This window comes from Salvelinus fontinalis, chromosome 23 (genome assembly GCF_029448725.1).
Source record: "Salvelinus fontinalis isolate EN_2023a chromosome 23, ASM2944872v1, whole genome shotgun sequence".
In the NCBI taxonomy this organism is placed as follows: Eukaryota; Metazoa; Chordata; class Actinopteri; order Salmoniformes; family Salmonidae; genus Salvelinus; species Salvelinus fontinalis.
The window spans coordinates 40,033,100-40,046,547 of NC_074687.1; the positions used below are offsets into that span (position 1 = coordinate 40,033,100).

Here is a 13,448-nt window from a genome sequence, read left to right on the forward strand (position 1 = left end):
AAATATGTTTACGTCACAAAATGTCAGGCCTTGCTGTAGCCTAAAGCATTTTCCTCCGGCCCTGTATAGATTTGAGTAGCATCTTGGGTGACAATGGAGCATTAGGCTGAGCATGCAGATGCTTTTAGAGGTCCTCATTGTTCCAGGCTGAAAGCAGTAGCAGTTAGCTTTTTGTCTTGCCTCTCACATGCGTGTCATCTGCATTATGTATATCATGACTGGAAAAGGCTCCATCCAATCAGAGACCACTGATGGAGGTCTGGTGTCTCTTATTTCCTCTCTCGCCTGTGGTTTTTACCTCCCTTGTCTTCTTTCTCTCAGTGTCTCACTCTGTCTCTCTCTCTTTCTGTCTCTCTCACACACTTTCACTCTCCTCATGTCATTTTCTTCCCTCTGCCTTCTCTCGTGGTGTGTCTCTGACTCTCTGCGCCTCTCTTTTTCTCTCTGTGAATATGTAGATAGGCTACACAAAGTATTCTAACTAGATTGAATTAAATACAGTTATTGTATTGAAACACATTCTGTACTGGAATATACAATGTTTTTGGTCACATACACATATTGAGCGGATGTTATTGTGGGTGTAGCGAAATGCTTGTGTTCCTAGCTCCAACAGTGCAGTAATATCTAACAAGACACAACAATACACACATCTAAAAGTAAAAGAATGGAATTAAGAAATCTATTATTAGGACGAGCAATGAGCAACAAGCATTGACTAAAATCCAGTAGAGTATAATGCAGTATGTAAACATTATTAAAGTGGCCAGTGATTCTATGATAAGGTGCAGGGTTGAGTAACCGGGTGGTAGCCGGCTAGTGATGACTCAGTTTCACAGGATGACTCCGTTTCACAGGATGTATTAGCACCATTTCCCACTTTTGATTCAACAGAAATTGAACAATAACACTATTGCACCGTGGGCCCTCATATTTCCTCTTCTCCCTTATTAGCAACAGATAATCATTGTGATGTAGCCTGCGGGAGAAAAACAGTTGAGCAAATGGTTTAGGAGTAAACGAGAGGAGAGAGATGGGAATGTATGTTATGTACAGTAATAACACTGATTATCTTTAACCAGCATTGGCTGGCCAGTTGCCATACCCTTCTCTCCATGTTTTTGGGAAGTGCACATTAAGAGGAATCATGCCCATGAACAGTTTCTGTTCTAATGGACCTCTAAATGTATCCAGTTAACAATTCATATGGAACTGCTGTAATGAGAGTTATCATTCTGGAAGGTAACATTGAGAATTATTCTCCAGGTTTTGCTTATACCAGAAGGTTACTTAAAGCCAGATTCAGGGGGATATTTTGAGTATGCTTAAGAAGCAGCGCTGTTGTCTAAATCCACTATAACACTGCAAATATTTGGTTTGGCATCGGAGTTAATCGTTTTGAAAGAAACGCTGTAGTATTGGGATTAGTACGGTCTTGTTTGACTTTGGTGCCAGCGCCTAGGCTATTGGTGCTGTTGAAATGGGGCCCCTTCCTAAGTGGTTTTGTAGGTACCAACATACTTATTACTTAGTTGTCAGCCTCCCTCAAAGGCTAGCAACGGATTGACGGATTAATGAAGTACCCTGCCTTTCTCTCTCTCTCTTCTTCTCCTTCTCTCTCCTCTCTCTTCTTCTCCCTCTATAATTAAAATGTGCAGGGTTCCATATTTTATGGCTAATGTCTGGTGTTGACGTGGCCAGGAAAGGCTGCAGGCCCAGGAATGTGTTGTGTGATGGATACCAGTTTGTATGGAACATGTGGGATTCCTGTTTGCAGGCCCCCGCGTTCCCTACGTTCCGCCCCTGGATCACTCCAAATGGAAATGATCTGCCTCCACTAGCTCCGCTGCGCTCAGAACCCGCACTAGCTCGCTAACACCGCCGCGAAGGACAAATGCATTTCTTCCAACATTTGTCACACTGAACTTCCACATCATTCATCAGAGTTCATTTGCCTCCCAAACTACCCCCTCCCCCCTCTATCTTTGTTCACGGTAAGCATTCGATATGCGTTTTGGGCAGTCGATGCGAACAGAATTACTTTTTGGCGTGAAGGTCTCCTCTCCTAAAAGATGTATGCTCCCGGAGGAATGATGAAGACCAAACACCCTGCCTTTTGTGTTTTGTGGGTCGTTCTTAAGAAAGAAAGAAAAGAGGGGAAAAAATGATTATTTTCCCGGCGTTATGAACACAAATGGATCTGCCGTGTGGATTGAGATGATACGTGCCCTTGCATACTAGGTCAAAAATGTGATTACAGCTTGGGCTGTAAAGGACTAAATGTTATGTGGCCTAGCTGTGACAGACAGCCGGCCAGTTCTGAGGAGGAGGTGTTTTGTTGTATCAGGGCAGCAGGGCTCGGGGATAGAGCGGTGTAATGTGTCACCCACCGTGGCAATGCCAAAGTGGTCTGAAAGGCTGAGAGATGCTGTCCATTTTGAACGAACGTGAAACAAATGGGGGTTTTGTCGTACGGGGTTGTAGTTCATTTCCCTTCTGAGTAGGGCTTGAAGTCCTATAGTAAAACAATGTGTGTCAATATAGTGTATAGGCTATGTGCACTATAAACTAGCTTACTGCATTTGGCTAACACTTTCATACGTTTTAGGGAATTAACATTTTGACTTTTCTTATAAATAGTACTGTAATGCAACTTCCCTGTCCATTACAAACCGCATGTGGACCCCAGGAAGAGTACCTGCAGCTTTGGCTGTAGCTAATGGGGTTCCTAATAAAATACAGCAACAAAAAATAGCTTTTATCTTTGCACAAAACCCAAGGAGCACATGGTTTCATTGGTCTGGCAGCACGTGGTACAAACTAGGGGCTTATTACAAACACACAGCCGGAGATGAATGGTTAAACCAGATTTGACTCCCTTGTGCTAAAACATTGACGTTCCCTGTACAACACGTGCGGTATGTTTTATTATTTTTCTGCTTTCCCAGGTCACATCCTCTCACGGCAACTCTGTCAGTCTATGACCTCCCTCACCAAAATACAAAGAGGCCTGTTTGATCATGATTGGAGGCGTTAGTTATTAGAGTTTGGGGAGTGTGAGAGAGAGGGGAGGGGGCTGATCTTTTTAAAGTCGCCTCATTCTTTTCATCATAGCACACTGTGTGTCTCTCCAGCACTCTGTCAGATATGTCCCAATCGAAATTTTCCTGCTTAAGAAAGCCGTGGCCGGGGCAGACGGAGCCCTTCATCACTGTCTAGGAAGGGAGGTAGGAAGGGAGGTAGGAAGGAAGGGAGGTAGGTAGTGGACGTCAAGGCCGGAAAGGACAGACCGACAGACAAACGCAGGCAGAATTGAGGTCTGTCTGTCTCTCTGCCGTGCTGTTTGATGCTCAGTGGAGCCGTTCTGGCATTTCAGCTGAACTACGGATGTTACCAGTGAACTACAGATGCATCCAGCCATGCTGACCTAAGCCACTTTCCAATTTCCCGACAAACCTCCTCCTCCGCTGTATCAACCAGCCACCACAGTGAGCTACTATCCTCGCAGGCAAACGCACAGAAGTATATACAAAAAAAGACCCACAAATAATTCACTTCTGCTGGGTGAACTCGGAAGGGGATTGGGAGTGAGGTGGGGGTGAAAGTCATTTTTTTCTCTCTCTCTGGCTCTGTAATGTGCTGATCAGGTCGGATGATCCATTCTGCCTTTTTTAACATCCCCTTCCATCCATCGATCCCACTGTGCCGCAAATCACGCCGGCTCAAGTGGCCCAGCTATTTGTCCAGTGTAGCAGAAGCCTCGTTAATTGTGTTCAGTGGACACTGGTGATTTTTGTGTCGGTAAAAATAATCTGCCAGTTTCACCAAGCAACCATGCAGAGCGTCAGGGCAAGACACTGCTCACGCTTCAAGAGATTGTTTTTGTCCCGAGTCAATGTCGGGGGCTACAGCTAATCATTACACCATTTAAGGTCATAGAGAATGAATGCAGTGCATCCACGGACCACGGTTATCACATGAACTAGAGTGTTAGGCTTATTTCTCCATTTACTTATTGTTTATGTCACTTATTCATGTATGTGTAAAGTAGGGATAAACACTGGTAGCCGGGATCCCGGGACCACTTCACATTTCCTGAAAAAATGTAATTACAAGACCCGGGAAATTACAACATTTTCCCCCACAATGTCACACTATTGAAATTCCACGAAATACACAACATATGCAGCAGCAGATTGGCAAGCAAATGTATAGCACGTTATCCAAACAGGTTGTCGCATGGGAGCCTTTTATTTACTTCACACAAAGTCGTCATAAATTCCAAGCACACGCATAATTGACACTGCCAGACTGCACATGAGACCTGAAATACAGTTGAGTTCTCATCAGAACTGAAAATTCTATCCCGGTCCGGTCCAAGCCCGGTGAGCTGAAAGCCAGAGCCCAGGCCTGGTACGACATCACAGAAATTAAGCCGAACACACACAAAAAAAAGTCAGAGTTCTACAAAACCATAGGCAAAATTGATTTAAACGGGAGTTGAGAACAACACAGTGGAGGTGGGCGGCAGCGGAGAGAAGAGTTGAGGAAACAGCCATTGGGCCTATGAAAAAGCACAGAGAGAGGAACTCACCTTAGTTAGGATCAACTGATGATGAAAATATTGGAATGAACTAGGCTGATGCACTTGAAGGCATGTATCAAATTCTTGCTTATACTGAAACTCCCAAAGTAATATGCAACTGTTATACTACACTGAACAAAAATATAAACGCAACATGCAACAATTTTACTGAGTTACAGTTCATATAAGGAGAAGTCAATTGAAATAAATAAATTAGGCCCTAATCTATGGATTTTACAAAACTGGGCAGGGGCAAAGCCATGGGTGGGAGCCAGGCCCACCCAATGGGGAGCCAGGCCTAGCCAATCAGAATTCGTTCCCCCCCCCAAAAAGGCCTTTATTACAGACTGAAATACTCAGTTTTATCAGCTGTCCGTGGGGCTGATCTCCGATGATCCCGCAGGTGAAGAAGCCGGATGTGGAGGTCCTGGGCTGGAGTGGTTTCACAGGGTCTGTGGTTGTGTGGCCGGTTGGTCGTACTGCCATATTCTTTAAAGCGGCGTTGGAGGCCGCTTATGGTAGAGAAATGAACAAGACGGCGTAGCAGTGTAGACGTCTTTGTCCTGTCGTGTCCCGTGTCCCTTGTATATATCTTTTTACATCTTTTTCTTCGCATATCTTTTAAAAATACGTTCTTAAACCTCAACTTCTAAATACTCTCCTGCAACCCGCCTCACCCAATGTGGCGTGGATCTGCTTTTTTCTTAAGTATTTCTATTTACTTCTGATCTGGAATCCATCTACTGAAGATAGCCAGCTAACTGCCTACCAGCTATCAGTTAGCAAACCATTGCTAGCGGTCATCAGCTAACCTTTAGCTCGGAAAGCTCTCGCTAGTTCGAACAACGTGACTAAAACCAGAGCATAACGGACCTATTTCTCTCCATATCCCCGGATTCCTACCGCAAACTCTGAACATTTTCATCTGGATCTTCGCAACTAGCTAACCACAATCCCGGGTGACCACTCCTGGCTAGCGTTTCCATCCCGGAGCAGGCACCGGAGCAGGCACCAATTAGCCTGAAGCTAATTGGCTAGGGCTCCTGTGCTACCACTGAAGCCCACTCCTGGGCTACAAGACCCGGACCCATTTACTGCCGGTACGGAGCACGGAACCCCGCCTATCCTCTACGACTGGAATACCGACATAATCTGCCCGGGGACTCCAACAGGCCCCTCAGGCGTGACGCCCGCTGAAGGCCCATTCTGCTAACCTACTAGGCCTGTTAGCTACCTAGAGCTACCTGGAACCCTACTAATTCCACGACTGGTCTATCGACGTCACAGCACGAAGAGGCAAAAACAGACTCCCCCCCCCCCATCGCGATGTCCCCCAAAGGCTAACTTGCCTGCCCCGGTCTGCTAACTGCTAGCTTATCTTGCAGCTAGCGCAGCTAGGAAGCTAGCACCAGTTAGCAAACACAATTCTACAATTCACAACCTCTCTTTCGCCATCGCTATCCGGCTTGGATTCTCTGTCGACACGACCACGTCTGGTTTGCAGACGTGCCCTCAACCGGTGCCCTCAACCGGCCTCCGTCTGAGCAGACCACCCCCCCGGGCTACTAACTTTAAACGCGTGCTAGCTTAGTGGAGGCCTCACTACTCCATCTACGGCTGCCCCCTGGACACTATGATCACTTGGCTACATAGCTGATGCCTGCTTGACTGTCCATTAATTCACGGTACTCCATTCTGTTTATTTGTGTTTTATCTGTCGGCTCTGTGCCTTAACTCAGGATCTGTGTGTAGTTAATCCGACCCTCTCTGCCCAGTCGTCGCCATTTTTACCTTCTGTTGCTGTGTTAGCTGACTAGCTGCTGTTATTTCACCTGCTGTTTTAGCTAGCTCTCCCAATCATGACCTGCAATCACTTTATGCCTTATTGTATGTCTCTCTCTAATATCAATATGCCTTACATACTGTTGTTCAGGCTAGTTATCATTGTTTTGGTTTGCAATGGACCCCGTAGTTCCACTCTCCGTACCTCTGATACCTCCTTTGTCCCACCCCCCACACATGCGGTGACCTCACCCATTGAGACCAGCATGTCCAGAGATACAACCTCTCTTATCATCACCCAGTGCCTGGGCTTGCCTCCGCTGTACCCGTGCCCCACCATACCCTGGTCTGCACATTATGCCCAGAATCTATTCTACCACGCCCATAAATCTGCTCCTTTTATTCCTTGTCCCCAACGCTCTAGGCGACCAGTTTTGATAGCCTTTAGCCGCACCCTCATTCTACTACTCCTCTGTTCCTCGGGTGATGTGGAGGTAAACCCAGGCCCTGCATGTCCCCAGTCACCCTCATTTGTTGACTTCTGTGATCGAAAAAGCCTTGGCCTCATGCATGTCAACATCAGCAGCCTCCTCCCCAAGTTTGCCTTACTCACCGCTTTAGCACACTCTGCCAACCCTGATGTCCTTGCCGTGTCTGAATCCTGGCTTAGGAAGGCCACCAAAAACTCTGAGATTTCCATACCCAACTATAACACTTTCCGTCAAGATAGAACTGCCAAAGGGGGAGGAGTTGCAATCTACTGCAGAGATAGCCTGCAAAGTTCTGTCATACTTTCCAAGTCTATGCCCAAACAGTTCGAACTTCTAATTTTAAAAATTAATCTCTCCAGAAATAAGTCTCTCACTGTTGCCGCCTGCTACCGACCCCCCTCAGCTCCCAGCTGTGCCCTGGACACCATCTGTGAATTGATCGCTCCCCATCTAGCTTCAGAGTTTGTTCTGTTAGGTGACCTAAACTGGGATATGCTTAACACCCCGGCAGTCCTACAATCTAAGCTTGATGCCCTCAATCTCACACAAATCATCAAGGAACCCACCAGGTACAACCCTAAATCCGTAAACATGGGCACCCTAATAGACATTATCCTGACCAACTTGCCCTCCAAATACACCTCTGCTGTCTTCAATCAAGATCTCAGCGATCACTGCCTCATTGCCTGTATCCGCCACGGGTCCACGGTCAAACGACCACCCCTCATCACTGTCAAACGCTCCCTGAAACACTTCTGCGAGCAGGCCTTTCTAATCGACCTGGCCCGGGTACCCTGGAAGGATATTGACCTCATCCCGTCAGTTGAGGATGCCTGGTCATTCTTTAAAAGTTACTTCCTCACCATATTAGACAAGCATGCTCCGTTCAAAAAATGCAGAACCAAGAACAGATATAGCCCTTGGTTCACTCCAGACCTGACTGCCCTCGACCAGCACAAAAACATCCTGTGGCGAACTGCAATAGCATCAAAGAGCCCCCGTGATATGCAACTGTTCAGGGAAGTCAGGAACCAATACACACAGTCAGTCAGGAAAGCAAAGGCCAGCTTTTTCAAGCAGAAATTTGCATCCTGTAGCTCTAACTCCAAAAAGTTCTGGGATACTGTAAAGTCCATGGAAAACAAGAGCACCTCCTCCCAGCTGCCCACTGCACTGAGGCTAGATAACACGGTCACCACTGATAAGTCCGTGATAATCGAAAACTTCAACAAACATTTCTCAATGGCTGGCCATGCCTTCCACCTGGCGACTCCAACCTTGGCCAACAGCCCCGCCCCCCCCCGCTGCTACTCGCCCAAGCCTCCCCAGCTTCTCCTTTACCCATATCCAGATAGCAGATGTTCTGAAAGAGCTGGAAAACCTGGACCCATACAAATCAGCTGGGCTTGACAATCTGGGCCCCCTATTTCTGAAACTGTCCGCTGCCATTGTCGCACCCCCTATTACCAGCCTGTTCAACCTCTCCTTCGTATCATCTGAGATCCCCAAGGATTGGAAAGCTGCCGCTGTCATCCCCCTCTTCAAAGGGGGAGACACCCTGGACCCAAACTGTTACAGACCTATATCCATCCTGCCCTGCCTAGCTAAGGTCTTCGAAAGCCAAGTCAACAAACAGATCACTGACCATCTCGAATCCCACCGTACCTTCTCCGCTGTGCAATCCGGTTTCCGAGCCGGTCACGGGTGCACCTCAGCCACGCTCAAGGTACTAAACGATATCATAACCGCCATCGATAAAAGACATTACTGTGCAGCCGTCTTCATCGACCTGGCCAAGGCTTTCGACTCTGTCAATCACCATATTCTTATCGGCAGACTCAATAGCCTCGGTTTTTCTAATGACTGCCTTGCCTGGTTCACCAACTACTTTGCAGACAGAGTTCATTGTGTCAAATCGGAAGGCATGTTGTCCGGTCCTCTGGCAGTCTCTATGGGGGTACCACAGGGTTCAATTCTCGGGCCGACTCTTTTCTCTGTATACATCAATGATGTTGCTCTTGCTGCGGGCGATTCCCTGATCCACCTCTACGCAGACGACACCATTCTGTATATTTCCGGCCCTTCCCTGGACACTGTGCTATCTAACCTCCAAACGAGCTTCAATGCCATACAACACTCCTTCCGTGGCCTCCAACTGCTCTTAAACGCTAGTAAAACCAAATGCATGCTTTTCAACCGTTCGATGCCTGCACCCGCACGCCCGACTAGCATCACCACCCTGGACGGTTCCGACCTAGAATATGTGGACATCTATAAGTACCTTGGTGTTTGGCTAGACTGCAAACTCTCCTTCCAGACTCATATCAAACATTTCCAATCCAAAATCAAATCTAGAGTCGGCTTTCTATTCCGGAACAAAGCCTCCTTCACTCACGCCGCCAAACTTACCCTAGTAAAACTGACTATCCTACCGATCCTCGACTTCGGCGATGTCATCTACAAAATAGCCTCCAATACTCTACTCAGCAAACTGGATGCAGTTTATCACAGTGCCATCCGTTTTGTTACTAAAGCACCTTATACGACCCACCACTGCGACCTGTATGCCCTAGTCGGCTGGCCCTCGCTACATGTTCGTCGTCAGACCCACTGGCTCCAGGTCATCTACAAGGCTATGCTAGGCAAAGTGCCGCATTATCTCAGTTCACTGGTCACGATGGCTACACCCACCCGTAGCACGCGCTCCAGCAGGTGTATCTCACTGATCATCCCTAAAGCCAAAACCTCATTTGGACGCCTTTCCTTCCAGTTCTCTGCTGCCTGCGACTGGAACGAATTGCAAAAATCTCTGAAGTTGGAGACTTTTATCTCCCTCAACAACTTTAAAAATCTGCTATCCGAGCAGCTAACCGATCGCTGCAGCTGTACAAAGTCCATCTGTAAACTACCCACCCAATTTACCTACCTCACCCCCATACTGCTTTTATTTATTTTACTTTTCTGCACTTTTGCACACCAGTATCTCTTCTTGCACATGATCATCTGATGATTTATCAGTCCAGTGTTAATCTGCTAAATTGTAATTATTCGATTTATTGCCTACCTCATGCCTTTTGCACACATTGTATATAGATTCTCTTTTTTCTACCATGTTATTGACTTGTCTATTGTTTACTCCATGTGTAACCCTGTGTTGTTGTCTGTTCACACTGCTATGCTTTATCTTGGCCAGGTCGCAGTTGCAAATGAGAACTTGTTCTCAACTAGCCTACCTGGTTAAATAAAGGTGAAATAAAAATAAATAAATAAAATTCAATTATAAGGCAACAGCTTGGGTGGACATTCCTGCAGTCATCATGCCAATTGCACGCTCCCTCAACTTGAAACATCTGTGATATGTTGTGTGACAAAACTGCTAATTTTAGAGTGGTGTTTTATTGTCCCCAGCACAAGGCGCACCTGTGTAATGATCATGCTGATCATATCATCTTGATATGCCACACCTGTCAGTTGGATGGATTATCTTGGCAAAGGAGAAATGCTCACTAACTGGATTGTTATCAAATTTGTGCACAAAATTGGAGAGAAATAAACTTGTGCTTATGGAAAGTTTTATTTCAACTCATGAAAAATGGGAACAACACTTTACATGTTGCCTTTTTATATTTCTGTTCAATTTAAAGCAATAGTCGTGTGTTTGTGTGGTCACCTAGATGATAATTTCAGCACCCTCATCGCGCTGCTTTGAGACAAGCATGGGGGGTGGGGGGACTGTAGGTAAATCAATCAATGTCGGCTCTTTGTTTTCACTTGATCTCCGTTTTGATATTTGTTAACAATTAGGCTGGGGGAAATTGTTAGGTAAATGGTGTGTGCTAATTATCGTGTCTATTCTAGTTTGTTCATATATTAGCTGATAGCAACAATTTTCTACAACTGTATTTTTCTCTTCACTCAAGTAGTAGCCTGTCCTACTCCCGACCAAAACCCTGTGATTTGTGTTTCACAGAATCTCTCTGTATGGTTAATTCATCTCTGGCTAGACAAGTGGAAGTGATAGCCCATTTATGCGTTTGCTCATCAATCACTGATCAGGAACATTCAGGCTACATTATTGCATTATTTACCTATTGAGTCACTCACATGGTAGCCTTATATAGCCATATATAGAGCATAGGCTATTTTCCTATCGTACCAATCCCACTGAAACACAAAATCCAGACTCTTGTCTCGCAAGAAAAATCCTAACTTTATTCTGTAATCCATAGGTTGGATTATCAAAGCATCTGCCTATGCCGGTCAAAATACCGCTCTTAACATTCTCTGCGTTGTGTCGTACGCTGCCCATATGAGAGCGTCAGTAGAGAATGTGTGATCAACAAACGGTATGAGAGTAGATATGGATATTTATTTTAACCGAGTTGGTCCCCGTTAAGAGATCTTGATATTTAAACAATTTCCTCTCCATCTCCCCGTTATTCATGAGCTGATCTGCTATCTGTATAATCAACTCGATTTTGCCAAATAGGAGATATTCTGTCATTCGTTGGAGGTTATCTAGCGAGCTTAGCAACTTTGGTCATTTGTTTTTTTTGTTTGACTACCGTTAGAGTTTGTATGATTCGAAAACGCTATGGCCTATTCGGGGTGCGTTCTGTGTCCAGATAGCCTAGGCATTCTGCTGAAATGCACTGAATTAATTGAGGTACATAACACTTTTCATTTATAAACGGCCTGTTTCGCAATTCACAACCATGTCATTGGCGATCAAAGTTTACTCTATCATTACTAAATATCAGTTTCACTTGCTGTGAAAGCTTTACATGGTGGTGCAGCCAAACTGTAATGTGGAACAGCGACAATCTCATTTTGGAAGAACCCTGAGTAACCATATCTTGGGTTTTAAAGCTTTAAATGGATTTATTTCCCGGCAGTCTCTGAATAAACATGAATTATTCCCTTTATTGAAATTTGGTCGATTTTCGGAAAATATGAATCCCTAGTGTAAAGTGACAGAGGTGTGACATACAGCATGGCTGTAATTAGTGGAACAGCCATGTTCGTCCCAAATGGCACCCTGTTCTCTATATAGTGCACCACTCTTGACCAGGGCCCTGGTCAAAAGTAGTGTTCTACATAGGGAATAGGGTGCCACTTGAGACGCACACCGAGTGCATGGTGAGAGGCTAGTAGTGTAGTGCGGTAGCATGCAGCAGCACTCTAGCTGACTTTGAATGGGGTCAAGGCATTCTGTATTATACGCTTCCTCGAGATCTCTAGCAGCCCTGCATCTTCCATTAGCTGGAGAAGACGTTCTGTCCGTCGGCAGTCTGAATACTGCTGATCCATGCTGATGATGACTCTGTTGTGGGATTATCACTGTTTAGCATCAGCCATCTGTTATGCTGGGTTGGCGGATAATAAGACCGATGACACACACACACCGAACCGACACACACTGACCAACCTGGCTACACCAGGAGGGCAAGGCTTACACACACACACACACACACACACACACACACACACACACACACACACACACACACACACACACACACACACACACACACACACACACACACACACACACACACACACACACACACACACACACACACACACACACACACACACACACACACACACACACACACACACACACAGTTGGAGGGAGCACAAACATGGTATTTTCCACCGTAACTAACAGGCCTAATGAGCTCATGACATTTCAGTCATCAGTGGCATTTGGAGGTGTGTGGGATTTGCACCTTGTTTTCATTAAGAAAAAGATGGGTCTGTTTTTATAAGCACATCAAATTGTCTGAAGGAAGGGGCATATCTTGTTGTTTGCGGCATGACATGCACTCCAGGCATGCAGCTGCATTGTGGGAAGGGTGATATCTGCAGAACGTGACTGATTTTATGCAGATCCATTTCTCCTCTAAATCCTCTCCTGTACATTAGCATGGCTTCTACGGGATCTGCAGCCTGCTGTTAGGAATGTGTGCATTGTGTGTGCTGCTGCGTTTGGCATGCCGTCGGGGGCTCAAGATGAGTTGCACATGCACACTCCAAAGTCGACTTCATTTCCTTGCTCACATGGAGGTTCTATAGCACCTGGAATACCAGCGCCACTGTGCCATGCACGTTAATAACCTATAAAATCAAGCTGAACCCAGTGCTAATTTCTGATCATTAAGGCAGGATTGGCCTCTTAAGTCAAGAAAATGCTTGATTTTAAATTGTTGTAATTATCGTCTTTGCCGTCGTCTCATTCATGTTTCGTTTTCAATTTCCTCAAATGTACGTTTAGTAAGTAGTGGGGTTTGTGGGGTTGTTTTTAAGGGAACATTTTTCAGATTTATTTCTGTAGACCGTTTTTCTGTTATCGACAGAGAGAGGCTCCAGAGAGACACGTCCGTTGTCTTGTGCAGCAGAAATGAATTGCCCAAGAGGAAATCATTTCTGCAACATTTCACAATAGAATAGAGAAGTGGGCAGACATCAAGGAAAGCTTAAAGTGTGTGTGTGAAATGTGTGAGTCAGACTTGACTTCCATTTAAATCTAATCTAGTATCTAATGTAGGATCATTTCATATTTGATTTGGGTTATTTAGCCTACCTTA

General features: G+C 45.6%; 1 protein-coding gene across 10 annotated transcripts in view; it reads left to right on the forward strand.

Moving 5' to 3' along the window:
- Positions 1-13,448, forward strand: part of LOC129821319 (bromodomain adjacent to zinc finger domain protein 2B-like) — a 104,302-nt gene that overhangs the window by 44,358 nt on the left and 46,496 nt on the right. The gene's annotated exons all lie outside the window — the stretch shown is intronic.